This window comes from Leptosomus discolor, chromosome 3 (genome assembly GCF_034619465.1).
Source record: "Leptosomus discolor isolate bLepDis1 chromosome 3, bLepDis1.hap2, whole genome shotgun sequence".
Classification (NCBI taxonomy): Eukaryota; Metazoa; Chordata; class Aves; order Leptosomiformes; family Leptosomidae; genus Leptosomus; species Leptosomus discolor.
The window spans coordinates 31,980,831-31,989,095 of NC_141393.1; positions in this window are offsets into that span (position 1 = coordinate 31,980,831).

The following is an 8,265-nucleotide window of genomic DNA, read 5'->3' on the forward strand; positions in this document are numbered from 1 at the left end:
CATCAACAGTTAATTGGTCCATACTTAGTATCTCACACAGAAACAGTGACTTTTTGAAAAATGTAGATTGTAGAGAAAAGGTGTTGATAAAATATATTCTAGAAATAGCAAACAAATTCATGCGTGCTCCAGCCAACCATTTCAAGCTCCTGAAAATGACTGTTTTGTAGAAGCTGAACCTTTATGGCAATGTCTTTTAATATTCTCTTGTAATGAGAAAGAATGATCACCTCTTGCAAGATGACAGAACTTATTACATTGCTACTAGTTTATTGTATTGCCAGCATTTCAAGCAAAAGAGGTGTTTATTATCTTTTCCCTGCAAAAATTAACAACTGTTTGAATGCCAGCATGAGAAACAGCCATCCATAAAGTCATGAGGCAGGCAAGTAAAGACAAACCATGGAAATCAGAACTATGTTGCCATCACAGGGGAAATAGAGTAGCTTGGGTGAAGCAATGTTTTCAGCTCAAAATTCTAAATGAGAAGAGCAGTTGAAATGCATGTTAGCCCCTTTGACCCTATTGTTACGCAGCTTCCATAGTTACATAGTTACAAAGATCAGAATTCTGATCTTCAAGCAAAGATATATTTATACACTATGAAAAAACAGAATTAATATGCATTCATATATCGATACATACATGCGTACCTTTGAAATGACAAATATATTCTAATATTTAATGTGCTTTAAATACTCAGACTGTCAGGTTTTTGAGGTTTTATACATTTATGTATAAATTAACATTGGCACTTATGAAATATTTTAGTCATCTATATATTCTAATAGTTATTTTTAATAAGGTACATAACTTGAGATTCAAAGTAGTTGGGCTAGAAGAAAAAAAAATTCCAAAATTATAATTGATCATTTAAAAATTTCAACTTCTTTAAAACGCTTTCCCTTTAGTGTTGACAATTAAGGGTATTGTAAGGATAAGTTATATGTCAAAAATTCAATTTTCTTCCTGACTGAAATTTTCTCATAAAAGATGCTACCTCTTTTCCTATAAATAAGGATGTGCCTTGTTGCTTTTTACTGAAGGGCATTTACTGGCAATTCTTTTCACTGATATACCTGTTGTATATCATACAGATTTAATAGCTCCTGGAGCAGAGTTGAATTCAAGTAAACAAATCTTAGCCAGTCACACTATATTAATTCCAGAAATGAAGGCAGTTCGCAGGTTTAACCACTTTATTCTGGTCATCAGAAATTATGTTAGAATGCTGCATAACTTTAGGTTTTAGTCAGGTTTTTTCTGTTATTATGCTGATATAAAGGCAACTTGTAGCAGACACAATATTTTCTTATTCTAAGTATGTTCACCCTTACCCTACTCCTTTATGCTTCCAAAATAGTTTTAAAGTGATCTCAGTTTAACAAGAGTAAAAACTGTAGTGTTCAGTGTCAAGAAAAAAAAAAGCCGTGTTACTGTTGTGTCGCAAGGTATTGGGGAAGTTCCTCTGTGTGTTGCTTATGACTTGTAGATGTATTTCTCATTTTTCCAGTGGTATAAATCCTTTTTCATGCTGGTTTTTAGGAGTAGCTTACAGGATCTTCTGTTTCTATGATGCCCTTTCAGCTTTTCCTTCAAGGCCAATGTCATTGTGAAGCTTTCAACAGGTAAATTCTATAGGTAAAAACAGATAGAAATTTCCACAGCACATTCTCTCAAGACTAAATAGGTAGAAATTCACAAAAAGGTGAAGCTGCACTTACTGCAGTTCAAAATCTCTTCTGCCAGACCTCTGCTTACCCTGACAGGACCGAAAATGATGGTTTTCTATTTAATATTGTTTAAATTAGGATGTCCAGAAACAAGAGAGAAAAACAAGGTATTTGGTTTTTGTTGTTTCCTGATGATCTGGTTGCCAAAGATAAGTGCCAACCATATGCAATCTGAATGTGTACATTTACAAAAGAAGAAGAATCTAATCATCATAGAATCATGAGTGGTTTGGGTTGGAAGGGACCTTAAAGACCACCTAGTTCCAACCACCCTGCCATTGGCAGGGACACCTTCCACTAGATCAGGTTGCTCAAAGCCCCATCCAACCTGGCCTTGAACACTTCCAGCAATGGGACATCTACGTGATTCATCCACATGAGTCATCATAGCATAGACAAGACAGAAGGGTATAAATCACACCTACAGTAATTCTTTTTTTTTTTTTTTCCTTTTTCTGCCTATCTCTTTTTAATTGCAACTCTTGATTTAAACTCAGGGAACAAGATTTCCTGTAACTGGCAAACTTGTCTTTTGTGCTTGAAGGTACAGTGAACTTCAAACACAGTATGAAAAGTGCATGTACCATGTCTGATTGTCAAAAAGAGGCTAATGGCTTGTACTATAGCTAGATGGTGTTTAAGACCTGGGAGTCCCTATACATAAGACACTTATCAGAAGCCCTCTGAAGGGCAAAAAAGAAAAAAGAGAAATTCTGGCAGCATAGAAATAGGGCTCCCAAGCCTAGCAGACAGAAACTGGAAGTTGCAAGAAGGCGTAAGGTCCCCACTGTTAGAGATCATCTTCAACACCAGTTGCTTGCCTACAGAGTGGCAATCTAAATGAATGGCTTAAAAGAAGGTATTGGCCTTTGCTGGTTATCTCTAAAGTTATCTGGAAAGCTGTTTCTTGAAGATTTCCCAAGTTGGATAAAGACTAAACCCTTTATGGACACCTTAATTTCAAAGACGAACTTATGCCTGCTCATTAATACAAACCGTAGAAACTAATGGTTATGAACCACTGTGAATTCAGCATCTCAAATATTGGAAATCAACACATTCAGTAAATAAATGTTTTAATACTTTTTTCCTAACACGCTTAAAGAAAATACCTTGTTCTTTTACTTTGGAACTGAATGAACTCACTTCCCATATTTGCAAGAACGCTTGATTGCAGGTATCCTGTCCATGACATTCACCTTCTTCCTGAAAGGAACACTACATGTTTGTAACATTAACTCACGAGGTCTTGAGGATGGTTCTCCACATGGATCTGCACAACTGTGTAAGGAACTCTGCTGCCTGCAGGAAACAATGAACTAGCTGGATATTTGCTGGCCTCATAGACATACAGTAGCAGACGGTACCCCTAAAATAGGATCATTGAGAGGATACCTTTAGTCAGGAATATCTGCAGTGGAAGAGTTCTAAAAGTCACACTGACAAAGAAAAAAGACCACTCGTGAACTCAAATCATGAACGCATCCCATGGGTCTTCCTGCAGCCTGTAAAAAAATCAAACTGATTCACCCCAAAGTGCAGTATGAGTGGTAATACCACTAAAGAAATCCTCATAGAAACATATGTTTCTGAGTTTCTCTCCTCAGGACAAAAATTAAAAAAAGAAACATTCTGCTTAGTTTTTATTATAACTGAAACAGATTCAAAACAATAAAACAATGTTCTACAAGTGGCCAAGCAGTCTTTGCAAAGTAATGAATCTCATAGTTTTCAGCTTGTAAAAAGTGCTGGGAAACATGTACTCTCAGGCCCATATTTTATGGTGAATGCCCTTTTCTTCTGAGAACAAATTAAAAAACAACAAACAAGCAAGTAACAAACACAAACCATTCATTGGGGCCAACAAAAAGAACTCAACTGCCTGATAATGAACATCAAGAAACATAAAGACTTTTTAAAACTGTGTCCTGAAAATGTAGTTCTTTGTGGGTTTATATGTTTGTAAGGAATCGTATGTTACTCTATAATTGACTTTTGTTTTCTTTATTTTATTTCAAAAATAAACTACCAAAAACCCAGAGAAAAAGAAGGAAAAAGCCCTCTGCTAGTAGCATTTATTTGCTGTATCCATATAATCTCACCTGCCATGTTGACCAACTGAGCCTAACCAAAACCCATTCTTTCCGCAAGAAACAGGCTGTACAGAAAGGCACTCGTGTTCTCTACAGACAGCATGGAAAACACTGCCGGTCAATACTATGCAATATATAACGGATAATTATGAGCTGAGTGTCCAAATTATAATCAGTTTGACAAATGTCCACAAGCGTCTTCAGTCTATTTTATGTTTTCACTAAGACAAGGCAATCATACAACCAGACAATTCCATCAGGGAAGCTTGTTAGCTGCTTAGTCTGTTAAACCCTGGTTGCCATAGCATCTAGAGTTGAAAAAGCTGCAGATTGGCATGAAAAAGCATGTCGACAATTGCCCTGTCACAGCATGCAAGCCAGGTCTGCTCAAAGGCAGCACACTGCAAGTTTTCTTTCCCAGTTTGCACTACCCCATGCTGTTTAATAATATCCATTTACTGGTATTGGGATTGATCTAGTGCAGTGTAAAATCCGCATCTACTGAGATTTTGCTTTTCACGTGGGGGAGATTCTTTAACAAATAACCACAGAACAATTAATTTCTAAAGCAAGTATAGTAGAAATTGTAGGAGGCATATCTGATTTAACAGAGAAACAATCCAAACTTTTAATGATCAGATCTTTAGCAAGCTAATCAGTTCTACAAAGCTAAAAAAAAAATATAAATGCATTGTTCAGAGGTTTTCAGATAGTTTTGACGCTGATAACTAGTTTCATCAAACATTGTAATATGCTGCTTTGTATTTGGAATTTTTGTCATCAGAAAAATCTTAACATTTATTATGGCTATACTTTCTTTTTAATTGTATGCTTTCTATAATTAAATAAATTATATGTGCTACCAATTAAAGACAATTCCATTCATAATTAACATATTAGAGTCAAACAGAAATCAGTGTAAGTAACTGAATAGCAGCAAAATATTTTTTTCAGGATAAACCTATTCTGCAATTTTAGTAGAAAACGTTAATATTATTGGTAGTATCAAAGAGCCTGCTCCTTTAAAAATGATATTTTGGTAGCACATTCTTAAATATGGATCACTATATAATAAAAAAGTTGATTAGTCACCTTCATCAAAGTGTTGGAGTTACAAAAATTAAAAAAAAATAGCACAAAACTAGTGGGCTTTACACAAGTGTTTCCTATCAAAAGTTTACACTTGGTTTATTCACTTTCCCTTCCTTTATCACCTTCTAATCTGTTCTGTCACTTCATTTTACTTTTCCTTCAATGCCACAACTGAAGAAATTCTTGAAAACTACGTACTCAGGAGCACAATTGGCAAACCCAAGAGGATTCTGGCATGGATCTTTTCCCACATTTTCCAATAACATTTTTTCATTTTTTTAATCTATCTGTATCGTGTAGACGTGTTTTACTACAGCTCTTACTACCAGTTGTTTTCTCCTGTTCACTACACGTCTAGATACAGAATTAGACAGAACACAGAAGTTACATCTTTCAGTAAAATTAGTAGTCTATTAAGATTTTCACAAGAAGTATATCTTTTCAAAAGTAATTTTCTAATACGTGTTTATGATCCCAGTGACAGAAAGCATCACTAAAACTTAATTAGTTGATATTTTTACTCTAAGCTTCCATATGAATTGCAGAAACAAAAAATCTTCAGTTAATAATACATTTTATTGTCTTTTTTATTGCGCCAGGTATTTAATGTCTATCATATTTGTATTTTCTTTGAATTTTCTTCATCCTTGTACTATGTTTGCAACTTAACTATAGTTGTAAATATGAAATTTGACTGGACTGACACATTTAGAGTTCAGAGAACACTATTTTTTCTTTGAAGTCCATATCTGTGTGTATAATTTTGGGGTTTTCTAATATTGAGCCTATTTCTGTATATGTTTTACAGGGAATTTTTAAACATCTTAACAGAGTGCTGAATATACAACTCCCCAGCTGACACTACAAACTATGAGATACTATCATTCAAAAAACTAGTTGTAGCTTATTAGTTTTTTGACTAATTAAATACTGTTTATTAAAGCAATTATGCATTCACCTGCTGCAAAACCAAAACAAAAATATCCATTTTTGGTGCAGAACCTCTTAGAAAAACAGTAATTTTTTTTAAAGACCGGCTAAATGATAAAATTATCAGCTAAATAAAAGATGTAGTACATCATATAAATAAATCAGCAACAGAATGTAGGTTAGTGCACATGTAAACTTTTTGGCACTTGACTTTACCCTGTTTTTGTGATGTTTCTCCTAATCAAAATAAAGAACTGCAGGATTACGTTGCAAGTATAAAAATATGGTTCTTTAGGAAATCCTCAGATGAAAGGCGGCATGCATCTGTGAGGAGCAATGTTTTCACATTAGACTTCAGAAGTAAGGCCCAAGTATTTTCTTCTGCTGATTTTTGGATGACTGGGTACACAAACTTGCATAATTCTGGGTAAATGGAGGAGAGCACAGTGAGAGAAAGCCTGAACACAGCACAACTTTACTTTGCTCTGATGGTGACTCTCACTATGGACCCTATGAGGAGTGCTAGAAGGAGGTGGACTGAGCGAGAAAAAAGTGGGTACAGTTGGTAGCATGCTAACACTGATGCCCCTCACAACTTCAGGAGTCTCCACTCCTGATGTTGCAGGATGGCAATGCACCAGCACATTGAAGGGAATATGACTGAAAGGCTCCAGGCTGCCAGTCACGAAAATCAAGGAGTAGCTCAGCAACATTCTTTCATCAGAGTGAACGTTATCTGCAGATACTCAAGCTGTGTGAGAAAGAGAAATAATCTCCTTTGCTCCCTGAATATCCTTTCTGAAGAAGGTATGAGTCAGGCTCTGTGGGCCGTCTCCTCATATGAGCCTTTGAAATCCACTAAAATGGTCATATGCTGATTTGCAAAAGCTCAAGTCAGAGTTGTTCAGTTCCCTCCGGTTGTAATTAATTCTTCTTTGGCATCCCTGTTTCTATGATCAGTGATAAATTGGCCCTAACGCTGCAAGTTCGTTTTACATATTCTATTTTTACATGGCTACTAGTTAGTAGAGTAAACACCCATTGCACAGGGTCACATTATGCTTTGGAGCCACTGCAATGGTTGGCAGAAATGAAACCTTTCCTGTCTATACATGAGAGCGGTCTACAAATGTGAAGTCCCTGAACCCACTCAGGATCTTTGCTGTATTCTTGTACGGGCATTTGCCTATTATTCCTAAGACTGTTTTCCTCCTTCCACATCTATTTCATGAATACTTATTCAGTGCTATTAAATGTACACAGGAATTTAAAGTGCAAAAAGCTCCATTTGCCTATTTTTGTTCTAAATTTTCTCTGTTACTTAAAATGAGTAGTGACAGATTACCGCTTTGTTAGACAATATACAATTTACACTAAATATTATCCTTCTTGTTAGGATACTTATTTAGAAACATGTTTATACCTTTTTGTCTTCTAATTAAAGCAAAAGGAAGATTAAAATAGAAATTATCACACTTGAAATTCACTGACAGAAAGGAGTGGTTTAAAATAACAGTAAATACAGAGCCTTTACAATAGATGTGAATGATACTGCAAGTCAAATAGTTCTTTAAAACTCCCACTGCAAATTTCCTCATAAAATAGATTTTCTTAAATCTAAAGCTTTTCTACAGTTTCTGTGAAGTCAAATAGCAAAATAAAACTTGAATAACAGAACCATTCCTATCAAGTAAAAAAAGCATTGCTCTGTAGTAGCTTATATTTTTTTCTGTTACATTTTGCCTTATTGTAAAATTTTCTCAAAAACTGGCTGAAAGCACATTAACTGCTAGATAGGCATCACACTGATGTCTCCATGCTGTAGCTTACAGCCGTGAATTTGCTACGATCTGTTTAATCATCAGTGTATTGATTTTCCTCAGCTTTCCTTCATTTTAGCCCCATAGCAGGCTTCTGTAATTTCCTTTGGACAAAGTGTAACCAAACTGTGCTAAGTGATGTTGATTTGCAGGCAAAAGTAAAGGGGTAAATATAAATTAACAAGCTATAAACATTTTACAAGTGGGGAGTCAATAAAAACAGTGTCTGCAGTTCTTTAAAAAAATGATTTGAAGCAGATTGTTAACAAAGGTGTCCAAAGAAACTGACATGAGTCTGAGAATAATTTTTGCGCTTTGTGATTAAGAATTGATCAGTCTAAAAGCCTCTGATGCAACTGAATCACCCATAAGCTGCTGGACTGAAAAGGCTCAGCAGGGGCTGGTATTTGTTTGTTAAACTCCCATGATTCCAAGTAGATAATTGGTCTGTGAAGTTCATGGCAGAATCTGAATTTGCTTTCTTGCTTCCCAGCTGGCTGAGCACTGGTTTATAGACTTCTGTGTACAAATTTAGCCAGCAGCAAACCTCACATCTTTAATGTAAAAGGTGTTTTGTTGTGTTTTTCAGGTGCTGAG